Below are 24,706 nucleotides of genomic sequence, written 5' to 3'. Positions count from 1 at the left end.
GTTATTCTTGTGGATGGGATGGAGAGATGTCAGCTAGATAGCAATACAGTTAGGAGGATTTGGAACTGATCGAGTGCTAGGACCCAAGGAATAGTTATTGATGCTTTGTTGGCACATTTGGAGTGGAGTGCCCTAGAGAGCTTTATGCTGTCCATTTTAGCAATGTCTTGAATAAAGGTATAGATAACCTGCTTATCAAATTTGCAGATGACTCCAAGCTAAAGGTTGAGCTAACGTATTTGATGATAGAGTTAGGAGACAGAAAAGATCTTGACAGATTAGATTTTGGGATTGAGTTTGCAGCTTAATAGAGACAACTTGAAAACTTAATATTTGGGTTTAAAAAACAAATTCCATAAATCAAAATGGAAAAGCATAGCTAGAAAGAAGAGAATCTGAAAGAGATGTAGGAGAGAGAGAGAGAGAGAGAGAGAGAGAGAGAGAGAGAGAGAGAAAAGAGAGAGAGGGAGGAAGAGGGAGAGAAAAAGAGAGAATTCATAGCCTATGCTATATTAATTCTAATAAACTCCAAGGAAGCAGATTTTGGCTCTGTATAAAAAAGACTTTCCAAATGATTACAACTTTCAAGCAGTGGAATTGGATGAGTCACGAAGTAGTGAGTTTCTTGACAATGGTAGTCTTCAAGAAGAATTTGGATGACTGTTCCTTGTTGTCAACACTTCCTTTGTCCTTGTACAAGGAGAAAGGAGAGGCCGTCTGGTATAGCGTAAAGCACACTGATATTGGAGTCAGAGGATGGGAAGCCCCAACGTAGCTCTCCTATTTACAAGTTGGGTGCTTTGGGTCAAATTTCTTCTCAATGAGTTTGAGTTCATTCAACTGTAAAATGGGATTAGCATTACTTGCATTTCCTACTAATTTTACCAGGGTGTGGTAGGGAAAAAGGCTTGTAAATATTGGAGTGCTTTGGAATGTGATCTCTTTTTAACATCCATGGCTCCTTGAAGGCCCTAGGCCAGTTTCTGAGGAGTATCTAGTGCCTGGTGGTGTAGAACCTCCTAAGGTCAAAGAACCATGTGTGGTCTGTGACTACCATCAAACAGTGTTTCAGTGAGAGCCAGCAGGACTAAGGCCTGTGTCTGGATTTCATTAGTTGGCTGAGAATCTTAAATTATAGTGAGTGGTTCTAGGGCATTGTTTGGCAGTCCTTGCCATCTCCTGCCAATTGATTTGTATTAACTTATGTGTTCTTTATCAGCATAAATAATTTTGACTGTGCTTGCCTTATGCATATGCATGCCCTTTAAGACCTTATTCATCACTGAGAAATGGGGTAACTAAAGATTACATCATTTTGGAGCTGGAAAAGATGTTAGAGTAGGGTTCTTCACCTTTTGGATTATGGTGCCCTTTAGCAGTCTGGTAAATCCTATGGACCTCTTTATAGAAGAATGCTTTTAGATACATAGAATAAAAGGCATAGAATTACAAAGGAAACAAGTTATACTGAAATCCATTTATCAGAATATTTTAAAAAGAAACCCCAAGTTCATAGACCCCAGGTTGAGAACTCTTGCTTTAGAATTTAAGAATTTAAGAGCTAGAACTTTAGAACATGGAATTTTAGAGATGGAAGAGATCTTAGAACTGATTGAGAGAGACCTTAGGGGAAAAAAGACTACCATTTATAAAATGCCAGACATTGTGCTAAGCACTTATAAAATGTCATTTCATTTGATCTCTAGAACAACCCTGTGAGGTTGGTGCTGGGTTATTATTTCTATTTCTTTTTAATACTTTAGGAAACAAAGAGAGAAGTTAAATGACTTTTCCAGGGTCACTCAACTAGTAAGTGTCTGTGGTGGGATTTGAATTCAGGTTTTCCTGAGTCCAGGTCCAGCGTTGTGTCCTGTGCACCACCTAGCTCTCTAAAAAGATGAGGAGGTTAGAGCTAGAAGAATTTACAATAATTTCTCAAATCTTATAAGAGTTTGTGTCACTGGTTCTCAAAGGGTAAGCTGAGGCACACAGAATGGGTTTTTTTGAGGTATCCTGCACAATCCCTAGCTTCTGTCTCCAGCTTCATTTTGCTGCCTGCTCTTCCATGCATGGGGTTGAAGCTTCCAGAAAACCATTCCATCTACACTGGGAGTTCTGGAGAAGTCAAAAGATAAGAGGGTGGGGGTAGGAGAAGGAAAAGAGAGACAGATGCTTCCCATGGTCTGCAGAATGGCTTTGGAGGTTTGACTGCTCTGGAACCCTTCCTTGGGAGCACTTTCAATTTTCAGTGTTTTGTGATCCTCATAACAAAGAATAAAAAACTTGTGTGCAGAAAAAGCTTAAGAATAACTTTATGGTTTTCAAAATACTTCCTTTATGGCAACCCTCTGTAGTGCAAATATGATCTCCACTTTACAAAGGAGGCACAGAGAAGGGAAAATCTTGTCCACGATTCCCCAGCAAGGATGTATCAGAATCAGGTCTCCCATCTCCAAGTCTCCTCCTTCTCTGTCTCGTCTATATCACATTGCATTTTGGGGCACTTGGGCCAGAGTTTGCTATGATAGGGCAAGTTCAGGGAAATTTTCCAGTTTTTTCAGTGTGGTACATTCCAGTATACAGTAAAAGTCTGCACATGAGATACAATGAAAAGAAGACAAGACTGGGATTTATTAGACCGTGATTCTGCCACAAATTATCTGGGTTACACTGGACAAGTCAGTTACTTCTCTGGCTTTCAGTATCCTTTATCTATCTATCTATCTATCTATCTATCTATCTATCTATCTATCTATCTGTGCCTATCTATTATATCTATATATTATATAACATATTAATAGAATATATGTATATGTTATATAACATATAGAAATAGAATATATAATAAATATCTAGAACATACAATATAGGAACAGAATATAATAAATATATAGAATATTTTATATACAGTATATTCTATATGTGGTATATAACTATATTGAATATGTAATATACAAATAAAACGTATATATTATATAACAGAAGGGAGTTGGACTAGATGATTGCTAAGTTTCCTTTCACATACAATACTATATTATGAGCCTAATTGGAAAGAATGTTGTCATAGTATCATAGAGCTGGAAGGGATTCTTAGGTCATGGGACTTTGAAGAAGTAGGGGACTTTGAATTCATCTAGTCCAACCTCTTATTTTATAGGTGAAGAAACTATGCTTCAGATGGAGAAAGTGGTATGCTTAGTTATTTGATTAGTTAGTTGGAAGGTCAGGTCTAGAACCTGGGCCTCCTAATTCCAAATTTAGTTGTTCAGTCGTGTCTCTGACTCTTCTGTCTCTGACTCTTTGTGACTCCATTTGCAGTTTTCTTGGTAAAGATACTAAAATAGTTTGCATTCCTTCACCAGATCATTTTAGAGATGAGGAAACTGAACAGGTTAAGTGACTTGCCCAGGGTCACACAACTAGTAAGTGTCTGAGGCCAGATTTGACCTCAGGAAGATGAATGAGTCTTCCTGACTGCAAGCCCAGTGCTATATCTACTGTACTACCTAGCTGCCCAAGTTCAAAGGAAGGAGTAAATTTTATCCAGTTTCAAACATTGAGTTACAGGACTTCTGGGTAGTCAGTCCAACTTCCTCTTACTGCCTGGTGCTGAGTGTGGTATTTCACATACCCACCTTTGGGAAAGGACTTCCTGTCAGTTGGATTATGCTTCATTTCACTGGCTCACTTTTTTTGCATTCCCCTTTGACCACCCTGATTCCTCTCCCTCTTGAGACAACTTGGAAGTTGCCCTGATTTATTATGCATGTAGTCCTTTGTGGAAATTTATAAGAAACAAGTCAGAGAAAAAGAAACTCAAGTATAGTGAATGAACTCAACTCAGATGAGATCACTGCCTTTGGAATCATCTGTGAGTCACCCTTATTTCAGAAACCACAGTCATGGAGGTGAAAAACTCTGGGCTTTTTCTCCCCAGTGAAATGTGCTGGCCCAGGCCCAATGAGCTGAATTCATCACTCGTGTTCAAACTGATTCTCTCCCTCCAAATGTTAGAAAGTGCCCATCTGGGCGAGCAAGGAGAAGGCCAGCTGAAGCTCATTGTTTAAAGTGCATTTTTTCAATAATAAATATGGATACAGGTAGATAAATGGGAGGCAGTGTATTGTAATGGATAAAAAGCTGACCCAGGAGTCAGAAGCACCTGGGTTCCAGTGCTGCCTCTGTTACATGCTGGCAGTATGACTCTGGGCAAAGGATTGAACTTCTCTAAGACTATTAAGTTGCAAGTTTTGTCACCTACATTGGTAGAGAGTGTTTCCTAATCAATGAGTTCTCTCTATCAGTGAATTCAAAGGTCCAATCTCTAATCCTATCCTACAGGTAGATGTAGATGTATCCAGAAGTTAAATTTAATTTAATAAACATTTATTGAGTTCTTCCTATGTTCTGGCACTGCACTAGAGATATAAAAACAAAGAGGAAATAGTCCTTGTTCTCAGTGATAGAAAGAATTTGTGTAGTTCTTGAAGATTTGCAAAGAGTTTTGCAAACATTATCTTGTTTTATCCTGGCAACAAGTTTGTCAGGTAGGTGCTATTATTATCACTATTTTGCAGAGAAGGAAACAAGAGTTTTCCTGGGGTCACACAGCTGGTGAGCGTCTGAGACTGAATTTGAACATGGTACTTTTTGACTTGGACTCCACCACTCTAGCCAGTATAGCACCTAGTTGCCTCAAGAAACATATTCAAGTGTAGGTAGCATTTGTGTATCTGGATCTTTTTCTCTATGTGTGTGTCTGTCTACATATCTCTCTGGCAGCTAGGTGGCACAGTGGATAGACGGGTTCAAATCTGGTCTCAGGCATTTACTAGCTATGTGAACCTGGGCGTGTCACTTAACACTATTTGCCTTAGTTTCCACATCTGTAAAATGAACTGGTGAAGGAAATGTATACCACTTCAGTGTCTTTGCCAGGAAAACCCCAAATAGGGTCATGTACACAACAGAAAATGACTGAAGAACAACAACAGTCTATCAATCAATTAATCTATCTATTATCTACATACATCTATACCTATCTGCTTTTCATTTTGTCTATGTCTATGACTTTAAAAAACACTAAAATTTAAGATGTGAACTTTGAGAAGCCTCCTCGCTCATTTAGATAGGTACTTTCTAGCACACACACATATGTGGGGAGAGAGAGAGAGAGAGAGAACAGAACAGAACAGGACAGAACAGAACAGAACAGAACAAGACAGGACAGGACAGGACAGGACAGAACAGGACAGGACAGGGCAGGACAGGACAGGACAGGGGAGGGGAGGGGAGGGGAAGAAGAGAGAAAAGAAGAGAGAGAAAGAGGGTCATAGTATACTGTATGGATAGAGAGCTGGATTTGGAGTCAGTAAGACCTGGGTTCATATCCTACCATAGACACTAGCTATAAGACCCTGAGCAACTCGCTTAATTTCTCTGGGCCTCATTCTCCTCATCTGTAAAATAAGAAAATTGATTTGATAGCCTTTAAGGGTCCTTTCAGCTCTAGCTCTATGAGACCTATGTATGTTAGGTTACCTCATTCCCAAAGCCCATTGGGTACAAGACTCTCTTTATTGGTGGAGAAGAATTCTCTGTCCTGAGTGAGGAATAGGATGAAACTGATGAGAATGGGAGAGAGGGGTGGTCTCCAGCTTTGGAATTTTCTTCAAGCTTTGGGTGGTTCTGGCTTCCAGCTTTGAGAGGGGAGATGGGAGAGCCCAATCCCACTTCATATTGCTGAAGGAAAAGACTCTGAAAAGAAGAAAACGTGAGAGGAACTGAAGGTCCCCCTCATGTCTCCAACCCCAGCTCTCTACACTATAGATTTCGGAGAACTTCACCTTGGGTGAAATCTAGCACTCTCTCTCTTGATTGTGACGAGTTTCTTTGTTCCCAGTGGAAAAACTCCTTTATTCTGTATTGTAGGGTATATATTCTCATATGTATACTTTCTGAATACATAATGCACACACATATATACATATGTGTGTATGTGTGTGTATATATACGTATACACACACATACACACATATTTCATATGTATACAGGCAGCTAGGTGGCTGTCAATATAATGAATATACAATGGATGGGATGCTGAGCCTGGAGTCAGGACCATCTTCATGAGTTCAAATCTAGCCTCAGACACATAGTAGCTGTGTGACCCTGGGCAAGTCACTTAACCCTATTTGCCTCAGTTTCCTTATCTGTAAAATGAGCTGGAGAAGGAAATGGCAAACCACTCTAGTATCTTTGCTGAGAAAAATCTCAGATGGGGTCGCAAAGAGTCAGACATGACTGAACTAATCAGACAATAAGAAGAATATTTTCTAATTTGTTTTGCTACTGATTTGGGTAAATGCGTTTCTTAGCTAAGTGCTTTGTGTGTTCATTGTAGAACGGGTATTTGGCAGGAAGTGAGGTAAGCTTTGGATGTAAACCTTGAAGTCTTCCTCCCTTTCCCCTCAATAATGAAACAGTGATCATAAGGTAAATTGTTTCTGTTAATATCAACCTAGACTAATAGTATTGAAGGTAGCATATAGATGTAATTCTAGCCTGGTACTCTTTCTTTCTTAAGAGGACAGAATGGTCCTTGGCCTCAACTTCCTGCTTCCCCTCCTGGAAGCAATCAAAGTCTTCCTTGGAGAAAGGTGGGGGAGAAGAGGCTAGAGATATCTACTTTGCCTCCTGTGGACAACCCCATGCCATGTGTGGGGGACAGCCCTTGTTTTCCTTGTGCCCTCACCACAGGTACAATATTCCAGAATTGCTTGATTTCATGAGGATGAGAACTCACTTGCCTGGGGCAAATTGTTGTCTTTCCACACTCTCTTTAGCAGAGGGACTTTGTACATGACTGTAAGTCAAAAGTGGCCCCTCCTACATAGGGGGCCGGCATTATGATGGTGTCCCAGCCTCTCTGTACTTAGCTCTGCCGATCATGTGGTGAAAGATGCACAGCCTATGGTGGCTGAGCCCATACTCAAACCTTGCCAGCTTGGTAGGACATGCGAGATCTTGTGCCCTCCCAACACAGCCTCAGAAAATCTGAGGTCTCTGCCATACCTTGGTGAGGGTTCAGAGGAGAGAGGAGGACTTTGAGTAACAGGGGTAGTTTACTTTTACAGAACTCTTGAAGGGGCGAAGATCACTTTCCATACAGGGTCTCCTAGCATCCTCACACTGAGTCTGTGGGGTAGGTGCTGTACAGGGGCAAAGAGCTTGGTCTTTGGAGTCAGAGACCCCTGGGGTCTGGTTCCAGTCTCACCTCTGATGAACTGCTTGCATGAACTCTTTATGTTTGGCCTAATGGCTTCTGAGGTCTCTTCCAGCTCTTTTGTAGCCCCTCCCCCCTGACAAAGAAAAGCAGTTTCACAAGAACAATCAGTTTAATGCGCACATGTGACAATGAATGCAGCGTTATGGTTCTGTTTGTTACTCTCTGGACCAGTTCCTGCAGATCTCCTCTGTTTCTCTGAATTTCTTCTATTTGTAAGATCATCAGAGTCTAAATTCAGCTTTGGAAGGAAACTTAGAGGTCATTTAGTCCAAGCACCTCATTGCATTGAGAGACCCGGAAATTGAGGCCCAGAGAGGCTAAGTAATTTGCTCAAGGCCACACAGGTAATAAGTAGCAAAGTCAAACTTTAAAACTAGGTATTCTCTTAAATTTTTTTCTTTTTTTAAAAAATAAGTTTTATTGATATATTTTGCTTTTTTTTACAGCAAACTTCCCCTTATTATCCCTCTTCCTCCTAAAGAATCGTCTTGTATGAAAAATAGTATTTTTGAAGACAGAAAATGAGAAAGAAAAGAAGAATCAGCATGATTGATCAATAGATCTAAAAAGTCTGAGAAGATACACACTCTCCAACTCTTGTGGACCTCCTGCCTCTGTCCCTCGATACGTAGGGATGTCTTCTCATATTTCTTCTTTGGAGCCATGACTGTTCCTTCTAATTTTGAACATTCCCTTTTGAATTTTTTGTGGTGGTTCTTTCCATTTACATTATTATAGTGACTATGTATATTAAAATCAGGTACTCTTTCCAAATCCAGATCTCTTTCTGCAGTGCCTTGCATCATTTTTATTCGTATTTTCTCACTGCACAATCATATTTCATTGTTGTTGATCAGTTGTTTCAGTCACATCTGATTCTTTGTGACTCCATTTGATACTGGAATGGTTTGCCATCTCCTTTTCCAATTTATTTTACAGATGAAGAAGCTGAGGCAAACTGGGTTAAGTGACTAGCTCAGAGTTACACTGCTAGGAAGTGTCTGAGGCTGGATTTGAACTCAGGGAGATGAGTTTTCTTGACTCATCCAGGCCTGGGACTCTATCTACTGTGCTACTTAACTGTCCTTGCACCACCTAGCCATATTCATCTTGAAAAGAAAATCTTTCAATGAACAAGTATTTATTACCCTTCCTCCTACCTGCCACTTCCCTTTGAGAAGAAAAAAAAAAGGAAAGAAAAACAAACTCCTCATAATAAGTATGTGTAGTGAAATAAAATGAAGTTCTCACGTTGGTCATGTTCAAAAATATGTCTTGTTCTTCATTTTGAGGCCTTTGCTTCTCTGTCAGAGGATGGGTAGTATTCCTCATCACTGGTCCTTTAGAATCACGGTTGGTCCTTATATTGATTAGAATTCTTCAGTATTTCAAAGTTGTCTATTTTTACAGTATTATTGTCTAAATTATGCCCTTCATGTTGCTCATGTCACGGTTCCTACAAGTCTTCCCAGTTTTCTCTGAAACCATTGCTTTTATGATTTCTTATTGATGTGTCATAAGCTATTACTTTCCTATACCATACTTTGTTCAGTCTTCCTTCAGCTATATTTCTAGCTTTTCCTTCTACAAAGAGTGTTGCTACTGATATCTTGGTGTAATATATTGGGGCTTCCTGTTCTTTCCCTCCTTGGTCCAGTAGTTTATCTGTGAGGTATGGAAAGAACCAGAGGAAGACTTCTGGTGCATTGGGTAGCTCTTCCAAGGGATACTCAAAGAAAGACAGATTGCATAGTATGAGAAAGTGTGCCATCCTTGTGATGTGCCCTTGTGGAAGGAGTGCTCGCATCACTGAAGAAGAAAGCATTATTGTGATTTCTTCTGGTCTGTTAGCCAAAATCACAGACATATGTTATGATTTACCTAATACTCTGGACAAAGTTTGACATTTCACTTTGATTGACCCAGCTGAGCTCTCAGATTTGCTAATATTAATTCATCCCACATAGATAATTATCGTTGTCTCTCAAATAATTTTTATTCATGTAGTGTAGGAAGATAAAATGTCACTTATTAGCTCCAACAGCTTTCGGATGAGGTGGCTTTCAAGCTAATGATATGGTCACTGGGTTTTGAGTATTTCAGTAACATTTTGTTTAATTGACTGATTTAGAGTTTTCCTTGTAAGGCAGCAAATCAGATCAGTTTTTAAAAGATTTTTTTTTACCAGCTATGCTTTCTTCTACTAGGAAGGTAATGCAGAGACTCTTAAGGGAAGGAGAAGCTGGGGCAAGAATCGTGCATGAGTGATAGCTTTTTATTTGGTGTGTGTGTGCGTGTTTAACTGGAAATGGAACGTTGATGTCAGTTTGCTGTTCTGACTTCTGGGGCTGCCCCTTCTACCTGTGTCTTCATCCTCTGAATTTCATGGAAGTTAATGAAGACAGGGTTTCAGGCTTGGGACTGGGACTTTAACTGAAATTATCTGGAGCAAGTTCATGAAAGGGTATTCCACCTGTATGTACAGTCATGATGGGGTGAACCTGTTCCTTGCATCATCCTGCTGGCTCTCAATGCCTTAAAATAACAATGGAATAAAGGATAGAGATAGTGGTCAGCATGAGGCTGGTAGAAGGAGGCATATTTCCTGAGGAATAGGTATACTTGTGTACTTCACAGGATAATATACACCCTGGAACAATGCCTTATTCAACTGATGTTAATTATGGTTCTAGACAGAGGTAGCCTGGCCAATAGCTTCCTTGGAAGGTCATGAAGGTAGCAACTGCCTGAAGATTTTATCAACTATTGGGAGATTCAGAGAGTTGGAAGAAGGGGCATAGCCAGTACCCATGTAGTAATGAGATAGAAATTGAATCCAAACCCTTTGTCTGGCTCAGCCTATTGTCTCTCTCCCACACCAAACTTTCAGAGCCTAAAACCTTGCTTCCTGCCTCTAGTGGTCCCATTGGCTTGGTTCCCAACATTGGCTTATTTACCATTTACCATTGCTCCCAACCTCTGTTTGTAGGGGATTTCCTCTGTCATCTCTCTTTCTTCTTCCTGAGAAAGGAAGAATTCATCTAGCACCAGGGGTCCTACCTATCTTGATGCAAGTGGAGACTCGATGAGCCCTTGTAGTTGAGATGTTATAGAAGTAGGGAGAGCATTCTAGACTGCTTAGGAGCCAGTCAGTGCAAAGCATGGAGATGAGAGATAGATTATCATGTAAGAGAAAGGAAGCAAGTAGCAGTGTAACTAAACCATAGAGTGCGTGGAGGAGAATAAAATGTAAGAAAATGGGAAAGGTAAAAAGAGAGATTTTAAAGAGCTTTAAATGCCAAATGAGGACTTTAATCTTAGAGGTAATAGGGAGCCACAGGAGTTCATTGAAAGACAGAGGGGTAGGAGGATACGTAGTAAGAAAGCGCTTTAAGAAGAGAGTTGAATAAAGGAGGCCAAAGTTGGAAGGCTATTGCAATAGACTAGACAAGAAGAGAAAGATCTGAACTTTAGATGATGGCTTTGTGAGTGGGGAGAAGGGAGTGAATAAGAAAGATATTGTGGATGTAGAAATGACAAGATTTGATATATGGCATGAGGGTGAATGACGAGTCTAGGATGATGCTAAGATTACAAGACTGGGTGGCTGGGAGGATAGTAGTGCCTTTGATACCAAGCTTGATAAAGAAGTTTAGGAGGCAGCAGGGTAGGGGGGAGGGAAGATAATGTGTTCTGTTGTAGACATTTTGAGTTTGAGGTAACTATGGGACATCCAGGTAGTTGCTGATGTTGGTATGGAGCTAAGGGAGAGACTAAGGCTTGATATGTACATCTGGAATTGAGTCAATCCTTGTTAATGAAATCATTCAATAAAATGGTGTAGAGGGAAAAGAGGAGAGGGCCTAGGACATATGTGTATAGATTCTAGGATGGAGAGGTGACAGAGTAAGTTTCAGATTTAAGTTGAGCAAAACACTTGCTTCTCCATTCTGGGCCTCAGTTTCCTTATCTATAAAATGAGAAAACTGGACCTTGTGGTCTCTGAGGTTTCTTCTAGATGTAATTCCTGTGATTCTAAGAACCATCGACTCACCTACAACAAACTTGGCTTATGCTGGTGTTTTGCCCAGGGCTCTCCCTGAACAAGAGCAATGATTATTGTTGTGTCAGACCTTTCCTTGGGTAAGCACTTCTAGTCATGACAAGCTTTGGCATCTTGTCCAAATACTGTAGAAGTAAGTGTCTTTCTAGTCACACAGCCAGATTCTGATTCATTAATTTCTCACCCATCCCCTTGCTATAAGGAGTTCCTGTATAACATTTTCTTTACTATTACAACCTATTAATGATTCTTCCTCCACTTCCCCCAAAGACCTGTCACACATTATAGATTCAAGGGATGTCTCTCCTTAGATTGCTTATAGCACTTTCTTTGTATGGGGCTTCCATAAAAAACCAGATGCATTTCTTAAGAGCCTACTACGTATGAGACTCTGTGCTAGGTCCAGGGATTGAGAAGAGCTCAAGGCATTAATTTTTAGTTTGGGTGGGGATGCCATATTACCCAACATTATGACTTTCTCAAGGTCACTCGGGTTACAGAATAGGAATTCTCTTCACCACACCACAACTGTTTGTGTGCCTGACTCATTTCTCCAAATAAACCCCAATCTCCCTCAGGTTAGGGATGACATCTTCTTTACATCCTCAACAGTGTTTCCCAGCACCAGGACTTGCAAGAAATGGGTAAGTAGTAAATGGTGATGAATTAAATTTTAAGGCTTCAATCATCTAGTTGTTAACAAACATCTTTAAAATAGAGGCAGATGAATACTGATGATCTTAAGACCCAACACTAATATTCTCTAGTAATGACATAGTGTAAAGAAAAATAGATTGGGAATCAGGAGAACTGCATTCTCTTTTGTGTACTATAGAAGGAAGCACATTAGATTTAGAGCCAAAAGATCTGAGTTCAAGTGCTGGCTCTGCTACTAATTAGTTATGAGGCCTTGATTAAGTTGCCTATTTTCTTTGGGTCTCAGTTTCCTAATCAATAAAATTGAGGAGTTGAATTCTATCAGGAGTTCTTAACCTCATAGTATTATGGAACTCTTTGGTGTGCTGGCGAAAACCTATGGACCCTGCCTCAGAGTAATGTTTTTGGATACTCAAAATAAAATACAAAGGATTACAAAAGAAACCCATTTTATCGAGTCACCAAAATATTTAAAATAATGGCTAACATTTATATTGTACCTTCTATGTGCCAGACACTGTGCTAGGTGCTTTACAAATATCTTATTGGTCCTTACAATAACCTTGGGAGATAGATGCTATTATTAGTTCCATTTTGCAATTGAGGAAACTGAGGCAAATAGAGGTTAAGTGACTTTACCAAGCTAGTAAGGCTAGATTTGAACTCAGGTCTTCCTGACTCCAGGTTTAGCATTCTACTCACTACACCATAAAACAAACCAAGGATATAAACAGGAATAAAACAGCAATCCCCTACAAATACCTACAAGCAATCTTTGTTGGAAGACATTTGGTGATGAATACCTCACTACTTTGGAACAGTTCTAATAGTTAGGAAGTCTTTTCTTATATCAAAAAATTTGTCTCTGTGTGACTTTCACCTGGATTTCTTGGGACCAAGCTGAATAAACAATGATGCAAGCATTTAAAATATTTGTGACGGTTCTATCATGAATTCCCTTGCTCCTTCTCTTGACTCTAGGATTACATGGTCTGTAGTCCCCTTAATCATCCTGGCTGCCATCCTTTAGATGCCCCAGACATTCTCAAAGTCTTTCCTAAAATGTGAAGCTGAGGAATGAACATAATTCTTGGGTGTGATCTGAGAAGAGCAAAAGATAGTTAGATTAAAGCCCCTCTTTCCCCCGAGTTCTGGACCCTGGTTAGATAATTTTGGTGCATTTGTGGTTTCATCAATGTGAGTATTCTTTCTCGTAGTATGGACCACAACATATCCGCACCTTCACATTTGGTATGAGTTTTGTCCATGTTCACCAACTTTTCTACCAAAGAGCATTTGTCCAGTAAACTGGGGCCTTCTTCTTCACATCTAGAATGGACACCAGAGGTGGGCCAGCAGCTATCTCAACCCGTGACTGTCTCACCTCCCTTTTCATTCAAGCATCTTCCTGAAGACAGCCTTTACAGTTTAATTCAATATACAACTGAACACCTACCTTTATATGTCAGGCACTATTCTAGGAACATAAAGAGAGACATGAAATAGTTCCTGCCTTCTAGGAGCGTGGTGGGGAATGGAGAACAAGCATTTACGAAACGTCTACTGTGTGCCAAGCACAGTGCTAAATGCTTTACAAACATTGTCTCATTTGATCCTCACAATAACCCTGGGAGGCAAGGGCTATTGTTGTCCCGATTTGTCAGTTGAGGAAACTGAAGAAGACTAGTGTCTTGCCTAGGGTCACACAGTTGCAAGAGTCCGAGGCTGAATTTGAATTCTTTGTTCTATACAGTGCGCTATCTAAAAACATCCAATGAACATTGTCTGCACAGTAGCCTGGTGAGTCAGTCAATGCAAAGTGTTATTATTCCCATGGGAAAGCTGAAGAAACTAAGTCTCAGAGGTAAGAGATTTGGTGAAGTGAAAGGCATCTAGGATTTGGAATCTGAAGACTGGGGTTTGAATCTGGATTTTTTCATTCATTACCAGTTGATATCGGGCAAGTCTCTCTAGGACTTCCTTTCTTCCACTGTAACATAATGGGTTGTCACTACTAACAAATAAACCTTGAATTCGGGATCTCTATGATCCCGAATTCAAGGCTCTTTTTATTATGCTGCATCTGTATTCTCGACAAAATGAGCCATCTTGCTCTGTTCAAGATTCTTATCACCTGGCTGCTCAAGAGAGAAGACAATAGTGATTGATTGATTGATAGACTTTAGATGACAGGCAGTGGGAAACCTGAATAAACTTAGTCATTAATTTGAAATGCAAATTCTGATTAAATAGAAAATTAATATGAATTTCATATTTTGTTATTTTAATCAACAGATGTCTTGCCAGTGCCTGGGAGCATTGTTAGTTATTGCTGCATAAATACATCGAGATCCACATATATTTATATACACGCAATATATATGAATATATGTATATTCCCCTTAGGTTGCAGCTCAATGGTGAAAAGAATTATTTGCTCTTTGTGTATTTCATGCACAAATAAACAAATTAAACTACGGATATAATTGAAACTGATTTTCCCCAGTGAATGGTACAAGTGGTTCAGAAAATTGAAATTTTATGAGTTGTCTTTTACAAGGTAAGTTTTACCATGTTTGTGTGCAGTTCACCTCAGCCAGATAGGTTTGAGTGCAGACATATTGCTCCAGAAAATGTGTGCCATCTTTCTTGCAGAAATCCAGGCCAGATGAAATGTGTTTCATTCACTAGCATGAAGCCTGAGAGATAGTCTCTCAAACAGGAGTAATTTTTAATGGCAGGCAGAGAGGGGTAGTGGAAAGTGTACTTAACTGGATTGGAGCTCTGGTTCTGTCAAGACATCATTTTCTTTCCACTTAATGCTCCGGCTGCGGTCATCCTGGTATGGGTCCTCATCACCTAAAGCCTAGACCACTGCAGTAACTTGCTGGTTGGACTCCTGCTGCTTACTCCTAGTGCTTTTCCTCCGAGATCACACAGTTTATCCCATCTATAACTTGTTTATGGAGGCAGCTAAGTGACTCAGTGGATAGAGCACCCTGCCCGGAGTCAGGAAGACCTTGTCTTGGACATGAGTGAACAGGTACAGCAGCAACACAGCTTGTCTGTATGTAGGTGCTTGCATGGTTTCTTCCCCTGTAGGTGGTGAGCACCTTGGGAAAGGGGACTGTCTTCTGCTTTTCTTTGTATCCCCGACATTTAGCAAATTGTCTGACACGTAGTAGGTGCTTAACCAATCTTTGTTGATTGATAAGGTCATGAGGAAAGTGCTTCATAAAGCTTAAAGTGCTGGAGAAATGTTAAATATTTTAAAATGCCTCTTTTACATTGTATTATCCTCAAGATCTGTTCCTTTCAGTAGTGCACAAATGGGAATCTGTACTAAATTTCCAACTCTCTGATGTGAGTCCACTGTTGTGCAGTGGTATCAAACTCAAATAAAAAGGGATCCCTGTGAGTCACATATTGATTTAGAAGACCACAAATCAACATTATCTATGTTGTGTTGTGTTGTTTTCTTTGTGTTTTTAAAACATTTCCCAATTACCTTTTCATCTAGCTTGTAAACATTCAGTTATGCAGCCTTGGGGAGTTTGATGTTACCGGTGTATTGTATGTTGATTTTATTTTATTTTTTTGCACAGCAATACAAAGTTATTTTTTTAATTAATTTAATTTATGGAATAAAACAAACATTTCCATAACATAGTGTGATAAAAAGGATGATTGTACATGAAATAACAAATCCATTATGTACAACTTATTATTCCTTTTAAATATACAATGTTATCATGTAAATTTTCTTGTCCTGCCCCCAGAGATGGCTACCAAAGTTGTTTGGTTTTATATTTAACCTATTTGCATTAAGCTGATATTTTATAGTTAACTTCTACAATCTGGAAAGCAACATTTTCTTTCTTATCAGATGAGATAATATATGCAAAGTACTTTGCAAACTTTAAAGTTATATAAATGGTAACTACTATTTTCCTTGGCTCCCAAGGTGATTTAGAATAAATTATTTTAAAAACTTCAAAACTCCTGACTTTTTTCATTAGCATACTAGTATTTTTTTTTAAGGAGAAAAAAGAGGCTGTGTATGGATATGTATGCATGTGTATAATACATCCATAACTTGGTTGGTAGGAAATAGGAAACTACAGAAGCTTTTTAATTAGAAGAGAGATGTAATCAGAACAATGAATTTAGGAAAATTACTAAGGTCTCAGTGAATATAACATGCAGGAATAGGAAAAGACTGGAGGTTCAGAGACCAGTTAGGAATTCAATTTAAATCAACAAGCATTCATTAAGTACCAACAGCGTGTCAGAGACTGTGCTAATTTGATAAGGATACAAAGACAAAAACAAAACAACAGTAATAAAAACCAGAATGTCTGCCCTCCAAGAGCTCATTTTCCATTGGATTTGCTCCATTATAGCTATCATGGTGAGAGGTGATGAAGGACTCAGATAGGGTATGAACTGTGAGAGCAGAATTTGTAATGAATGAAAAACCTTGAGAGACAGAGTTTCTGGGCAATTAATCGATTTATTAATTAGACTAGCCACCAATCAATAAATTGATGGTCAGTGGTTTCTCTGGATAATCAAAGATAAGCCCCTGAAAACTTTAAATACTTTTTGAAAGGGAATATCCCTGACAAGTGAAAATCAACCCTGATTGGTGGACATTTAATGAGGAGGTGAGCTAGAAGTCTTCATCTCCTGCTGAAAGTGTGACTTGGCCACCTCTAGCAATCTGGACAGGGAAATCCATCTCCATCCAGACCACCCTGGTTGGTTTTCTCCTTCAAGGGTTGGGTCACCCTAAACTCTAAGGATAGGGCTCCTTTCCCTAGGGTAAGAATTCACTCAGACTGGATTCTGTTTACAAGTATCCCTTCCACAAAGCACGAGTTAGGTGCATGCTATCCCAGTGATTTGGAAAATCTGCATAAAGTTGTTTGGTCCCTCCCTTTGTACCAGAGAAGAAGTCTGAATTTTGTTATTCTTTTATGGGGTGTTTATAGTTCCTGATTGTAAGATTTGGCTTTAAGTATTGGGTTATAGGCTCTATGTCATTTGCTGGCCTTTGTGTGTTTTCTGCAGCTTCCACAAAACTCCCCCAAAGTTCCCGTTGAATTTCTTATGCTGATCCATGATAAAGCTGAATTTCCATGGGGAAAATCGAGATGTGGAAGGGATAACTATATATTCTAAACAGAGGTAAGATCTTCTGGTTGGGTGGGGTCCTACCCAAGATTGAAGAGCATGTTCCCTGAGGGCTAGGGGTAATCTCATCAGTTAGTCATAGGCCAACCTTTTACAGGAGCTGGGCCTCTTAATGATTAGAGAAAATAAAGGAGAAAAGCCTGGAACCCAATTTAATAATTGGTTGTTAATATAATAGTAAAATAATAATTTATCTCAAGATGAAGGGGTAGGATGATGATGGAGGTAGAACTAACAACTGGGGCATGTAGGATGGTTAAGATCTGAAGAGAACTCTGAGACTTCAAACCTGGGAGAATGGATGTATCATCAAGAAAGATGAGAAAGGCAGGAAGAGTAATGAATGACCCTCTCCCCACTTAGCTGGCTTGGACCTTAGGTTATAGGCAGACAGTCTGTATCTGAGCCTGTATCCAACACTTTTCCATATGGGTAGCAGCTGTCAGAGCTTATGTTCTATTGGCATGGCCTTGAAGAACCTTGACTCCTTTCCATGCTAAGATGGGACATCAGAGAAAGACTACAGTGGAGATTAGTCAAGGTGTGTGGTATATTCGTCCTTTGTTGCCAGAGAAGACCATGCCATCAGAGAAATAATGACATAACTTGCACTTGACTTTGTTTTGAGTGAGTGAGGGCTGTGCAGGTCACCAGCCTCACTTCTCCTCTAGAGCCATCTGAATCCAGTGACCAGATATTCATCAGGATCACTGGAGATGACCCAGAATGAGGCAGTTGGGGTTAAGTGACTTGCCCAAGGTCATGTAGCAAGTGTCTGAGGTGAGATTTGAACTCAGATCCTCCTGACTCCTGCACTAGTGCTCTATCCACTGCACCACCTAACTGCCCCGGAGAGTGAAGGTATCCCAAGAGTTAAAACTACACTAAGACTTTTGGGAGACTATGTATGCAACCGTGCATGTATCTATATCTATTATATAAGACAGCCTCAGCAGTGAGAAGACCTGGATTGAAGTGCCACTTCCATGACCTTGGAAAGCCACTTAAACTCTCGGTGGCCCAGATAACTCTCTAAAGACTCTAAGTTGGCAGTTGGGTGGTACAATGGATAGAGTGCTAGGTCTGGAGTCAGGAAGACCTGAGTGTACTATGTCCTCAAACACTTACTAGCTCTGTGTGGGCATCGCGTAACATCTGTCTCAGTTTCTTCATCTGCAAAATGGGGATAATAACAGCACTTACATTGTAGGGTTGTTGCAAAAATCTCAAAACATAATGTTTGTAAAGTGCTCAGCCCAATGCCTGGCATATAATAGGTGCTTAATAAATGCTTGTTCCCAGGAGGTACAAGTCTCCGTTTGTGGTGGTGGTGGGATTTTTTCTGTGGAGTTCTCTGTGCCATAATCTTGCTCTTTGATGGTTTTAGCTGTGTGACCCTGGGCAAGTCACATAACCCTCTTTGCTCAGTTTCCTAATCTGTAAAATGAACTGGAGAAGGAAACGGCAAATGATTCCAGTGTCTTTGCCAAGAAAATGCCAAAAGGGGTCACAAAGAATCATACACGACTGAAAAACTATTAAAAAAATACAAGAGCATGAAATTCTGATTTAGATCCTTGACTGAATTTTTTGAGTCATGGATCACAGTTACTCCTGGTTTCAGCATCACTTGTACCTGCCTGGGGATGTAAGATGGCCTCACTCTTCCCGTGTCTGCTGGTCTGGAATGGAATTGATGTCCAGTTGTTCATCTTTTGATCAAGTTCATTTCACTGAAACCAACACCTCTGCTCTCTCCAGTGCTGATTTATCACCAAATCCTCAGGTTTGCTCTCGTTATGGATTCAGCTCAATTTATCCGCCACCTTGGGCATGATCTGTCATAGTCTCATCTCTCTCTAGCCTCCCTGGTAGGAATGTACAGCACTCGATTAGACAGTTCATATTGCCAGCATCCTCTTTCCCCAGTTTTATAGGTAGGAGACTTAAGAGAAGGGAAAATGAAAAAGAGAAGGGAGAACTTCGGAAAGTACTCTTGTATTCTGCTCCCTCTTCCTTTTTTAATAAGATTGTTCTTAAAATTTTAGAGCTGCAAGGGTCCTTAAAACTTCACCCACAGAATGTCAGGGGGCTCTGGAAGCGAGTTCAGATGACTGAAAGTTAGAGCTGGGAGAGATCTTGGAAATCATCTGGTTTAAACTCCAGAGGAGAAAGCTGACTGAAGAAGAAGATAGAGCACTGGGTTTGGAGTCAAATCAGTCAACACAGCACTAGGCCCTGGGGATAGAAGCACAAAAAACAAAACAATCCTCATCCTCAGTTCTTGTCTCCTGTAATTCAGTAGATGCTTAATTTTGGGAAAATCTCTTTGCCTTTCTCTGCCTCAGTTTCCTTTCCTCAGAAAGAAAAGAAGGAAAGGCATAAGTGCTTATGAAGTACCTACTATATTTCAGGTGATGTGCTAAATGCTTTACAAGTATTATCTCACTTGATGGAGATAATGATACTAATCTGCCCACCTTCCAGGATTGTTTGGATGAGTAAATAAGATCATCTATGTACAGTGCCTTGTAAAATTTAAAATGTGATATAAATCCGTTGTTTAGTAGTTTTTCATTTGAATGTGAATCTTTGTGACCCCTTTTGGGGGTTTTCTTGGCAAAAATACTGGAATCACTTGCCATTTTCTTTTCTAGCTCATTTTATAGGTGAGGAAACTGAGGCAAAGAGGGTTATGTGACTTGCCCAAGGTCACAGAGTTAGTAAGTATCTGAAGCTGGATTCGAAGTCAGGAAGAATCTTTCTGACTCCAGGCCCAGCCTTTTATCCACTGTGCCACCAACCTGTCTGATGTAAATCTATTACTATTATCACTATCAATGTCTAACATAGATAGATTATGAGAATCAAATGCGGTCACGGATGTACCAAATTTGGAAAAGCTTTCATATGAGTCTGATCGTAGATTGCATGTCAGTCTGCTTGGTAAGTAACACTCTCTTATGAATATCACACTCCTTTTTGTTGAAGCTCCTCATTGGTGATACGTTCCTACCATTTCACATGCACCACACACCCCTCCATTGCTCTCCCTGGGGCATTCAGTTCTCTGGAGACAGATGTATTCCATGTCTCATTGCTACCACATAGCGATACCGGCATAATGTTGGCATTAGTTAATATTCAATAAACATTTATTAAGGCCCACTAGATGCCAGGCATTGTAGTGAGTGCTAGGGATACAGATATGAAAAAGAAAGATGGTCCTTGCCCTCAAGGACATTACAATCTAATGGAGGAAGATAGTACATTAAAAAGAAACTGAAAAGCAGAGGAACGGGGAAGGTACCCAGCTTTGGGGCAGGCAAAGGAGCAGTGGAGAAGTCAAAGGAGTCCAAAATGAGCACAGCCAGAAAAGCCAAAGCAGTGAATGCAGCTGGGTGGAAAATGAGAAGGGTCTTTGTTCTTGGGGATCTTGGGGTCAGAAAAGGAACCTGACAATTTCCTAAAGGCATTTTGTTCCATTCTCCTCCTTCTGTTTAACTCTGACTCTAACTTGTTGTCTATCAACACTGTCTGTCCCACATGAGCCTTCTGATGCACAAGTCTGTTGATTATAAATATGTTATCCCTATACGATAGATTTCCTTCATCTATCTGTTTTCTTTGGAATGGTTGCAGATCTTTTCCAGGAGACTAAGGGATGTGCGCAGCATCATACAGACAATATATATGAGGGGGGACTTGAACCCAGGTCTACCTGATTCTGATGCCAGTTCTCTATCCATTATATCATGATGCTTATTAGAAAGATAACTCTCTCAGACTGTACATTATAGAGTACTGAGTGTTCCCTACACAAATGAAGTCATGTCGAATAAATAATAATAATGATAGCTAACATTTATATAGAGCTTTAAGGTTTGCAAAGCTCTTTACAGATATTTCATTGTATCTTCACAATAATGCTAGGAGGTAGGTGCTTTTATTATCCTCAATTTATAGATGAGGGCACTGAGTCACAGACAGGTTAAGTGACTCTTCTCAGGTCATGTAGCTAGTAAATATCTTCCATAAGGTAGAGGTAAGGACATTTCAAGCATGTGGGAAAGCCATTGAAAAGGACTGAGGATGGAGTGTTGTTCATGTGAGAAACAGAGAGAAAGTCTGTTTGGTTGGATCAAAGAATTTGGGAGGGGGTGAAATGTACCACAGTTATGGACCTCCCAATTGGTAGTGTCCTGCCATGTATCTTCTTTGGAACCATAATTTTCTTTATAGCTTTGCAACATTTTTTTCTTTTTTTGTATATGTATGTTTCCCTTTTAGTGATGGTGTATATTGTTTTCTTGGTTTTGCTTACTTCACTTTGTATAGAGTAAGACCTTAGGGAAAGCTAGTCTCATCCAGGTGGCAGGGCCTTCAGAAATGTTGCTTCTATAAAAAGGCTGTTGTAATCATTTAAAAAGGAAATTATAAGAACCTAAAATCAAGTGGTAGCTTTGGGAGTAGAGAGAAGGGGTCAGTTGCAAGAGACATGTCCTATGTAGAAAAAGACAAATTTGGTAACTGATTGGTTATGTGGGGTAAAGGAGAATGAGGAGTTGACGATCATAAACCTGGATGTTGGTGCCTTTGAAAAGAAATAGAGATGATTTTGGGGGAAAGATAATGATTTCTGTTTTGGGCATGTTGAATTTTAGATATCTCTGGGACATCCAACTTGAAATGTCCAATAGTAGGAAATGATGACATAGGACTGAATGTTAGAGGGAAGTCTGAGGCTTGAGATATGGATACCTATATCTGCATAGATATAGATCTATATCTATATGCTATCCCCTCAAGTCATGGTCCCATCAGCAGGATGGAATTATTATTTTGTTGACAATATAACAGTGCCTTCATGCTTAATACCTTAATAGGCTAATGTGATTCAATAGATATAGAGATATATAGGATTATACACATGTATGTATATATTTTTATATATGTATATATTTACATAGGATATGTGTGTATCATATACATGAAATATGTATATATTTGTGTATATATACATGTGTATATATATTTACATAGGATATGTATCATATACATGAAAGGTATCACACATGACAATTTCCTAAAGGCAGTTTATCCCATTCTCTCCCTTCTGTTCAACTCTGACTCTAACCTGTTGTCTTTTGACAATGTCTGTCCTGCATGGGTCTTCTGATGGACAAGTCTGTTGATTAAAAATATGTTTCACTATATGCTAATCTTCCTTCATCTATCTGGTTTTCTTTGGAATGGTTGCAGATCTTTTCCAGGAGTGATGTCACATAATATAGATATATAACCATAAACGTCTATCTACAGAGGACATATACTAAGATATGTAGATATAAAGGATATCTATACTGGCAGCCAGGTGGCACAATGGGTAGAGTTCTGGGCCTGGGTTTAGGAAAACATGAAGTCAAATCCAGTCTCAGATCCTTCCTAACTGTGTGATCCTGGCTAAGTTCAAGTGCGTAGTCCAGTGCCTGACAACTAGTAAGCACTGTATAAATGTTAGTTGTTACATTGTTAATATCTTCATATATGGCTCTGATTGGTTTCTGCCCCTCCCAAGATAATCTCATAACTTCTCATCTCATCACCACTGGAGCCTTGGATACCACCTCCTGCCGCTTCTTCTTTCCTCTGATTGGAGGGACTGGAGGATAGAGTATCAAATTCCCCCCTGTCTTTCTTTATAGAGGGCAGAAACCAGACCCTCGACTTACTCCACTTAGCATCTGCATCTCTGCCTGGTTTCAACTCCAGGAACAAGATGCCCCAGGGCCTGGTACCCCTTAGTGTCTCCCATGTCTCCCCCTAACCTTCCCTGTTTTCCAACCTTCTTTTGTGTATCACTTCTATTAGATTATAAGCTCTTTGAGGGCAGAGGCTGTCTTTCTTTGCTTATTTGTATCCCCATTGTTTAGCACAGTGCCTAGCATATAGTAGGTGCTTAATAGATGTTTATTGAATTAAAAATGTATCAAGCCTACCTCTGTATCCATTGTTGTTCTTTGTCCTTTGTTTTCCAAGAGGACCAATGACATCGTGGGGTGATGTCTTTACTTGCTCATGAATTGGATTTAAGTGAGGCAGAGTTGTACAAAGTCATCAGCCTCACTCTCTCTTCCAGAAGTCCAGTGGCAAGACCAAAGTCAGGGTGACTGGCAATGACTTGGGATGCAGTGAATGACCATGGCATCTTTGATATATAACCAAGCTCTAAACGCTTCAGCTGCCTTCAAGGCCATTAGAAGAAATAGTTCTCATCTGTCCATTTCACTGGGAGGTCTTCACATGCTTAGGGTAGACAGTCCCCTAAAAGGTAACTCTGTTGGTTACCCTCAACCCAGTTTAGCCTGACTGCCATGATGGTTTTACCAAATGACCACTGGGCATGCTACAGCTTTTTGGAGCCAGAGGTGAGAGGTGACTGAAGCTCGATACCAAAGGTGGATGAGCAGCGCTGATAAAGGTTTGGTAAGCCCTCATACCAAAATTCCTAGTCCTTCCTGAACATTCCATATAACTCAAATCCATAGTTATACTACATAGATATATGGGTGTGTCTGTATTGATAAATCTATATATCCATGAGTTATCTTCAAAGATAGTTAAACCTATGGGAATTGGTGAGATTACCAAGAAGGAGAGAATATAGAGGGAATATGACAAAACTTTGAGGAACATCCACAGATACATGCAAGTCTATAATGCCTTTATTCCATGATTCTAGGTAATAATTACAATAACTCACATTCTATAAGACTTTAAGATTTGCCAAGTGCTTTTCTCTCAGTGACGCCATTGTGGCTAATTCTGCAATCTACAATACTATGTAATATAGTATCTCATACATTTATTGACCACCTACTCTGTGTGTGTGGACGCTCTATTAAGATCTGGGATAAGACAATCCCTGCCTTCTTACAGTTTTATAGAGGGATAGGACACACAGTATAATGTAGTAACAGCTGATATATTCTAAGTGCATCAGTTACCTGTAAAACAAAAGACCTTATGTTTTATGAAATGTGAGCAGGAAGATCATTATTTTCATGGGAAATGAAGGAAGGCTTCCTGAAGGAGGTGACAAGTGAATTGGGCTTTAAAAGGTGGGTAAGAATTAAACATCCTCTCTTAAAGTCCCATAGCTGTCAGAGGGTAGGGTACATATTTATAGGATAATAGAATCTTAGATCTAGGAATGGAAGGGACCACAGAAGCTGTCTATCCAACTCTCTCATTTTTACAGATGAGTCCTTCAAATGTCCTTTGCATCAAATCAGCCTGTTGATTAAGGGATTAAGCATGAAGGCAGTTATATTGTCACCAAGATAATAATTTCATCCTGCTGATGGGACCATAGCTTGAGAGGATAGCATGATGAATGATAAAGCATTTATTAAGGGCTTACAATGGGAAAGCCTATCCTTGAACTTTCCTCCTTGTTTTTTTTTTTTTAAATTCAACAGTCCTGCCTAAGACAGCTTTGTGGG

The 24,706-nt window shown here is 39.8% G+C and overlaps 1 long non-coding RNA gene across 1 annotated transcript in view; it reads left to right on the top strand.

The window, feature by feature from the left end:
- LOC140511152 (uncharacterized) overlaps positions 1–18,547 on the top strand; it is a 30,531-nt gene extending 11,984 nt beyond the window's left edge. The window contains exon 3 of the long non-coding RNA XR_011969451.1: positions 17,079–18,547. This is a non-coding gene — a long non-coding RNA (uncharacterized lncRNA). The remainder of the gene's footprint in view (positions 1–17,078) is intronic.
- Positions 18,548–24,706: the final 6,159 nt, after the last annotated feature.

Source organism: Notamacropus eugenii, chromosome 6 (genome assembly GCF_028372415.1).
Source record: "Notamacropus eugenii isolate mMacEug1 chromosome 6, mMacEug1.pri_v2, whole genome shotgun sequence".
Taxonomy (NCBI): Eukaryota; Metazoa; Chordata; class Mammalia; order Diprotodontia; family Macropodidae; genus Notamacropus; species Notamacropus eugenii.
This window is presented reverse-complemented; position numbering and strand designations above follow the sequence as displayed.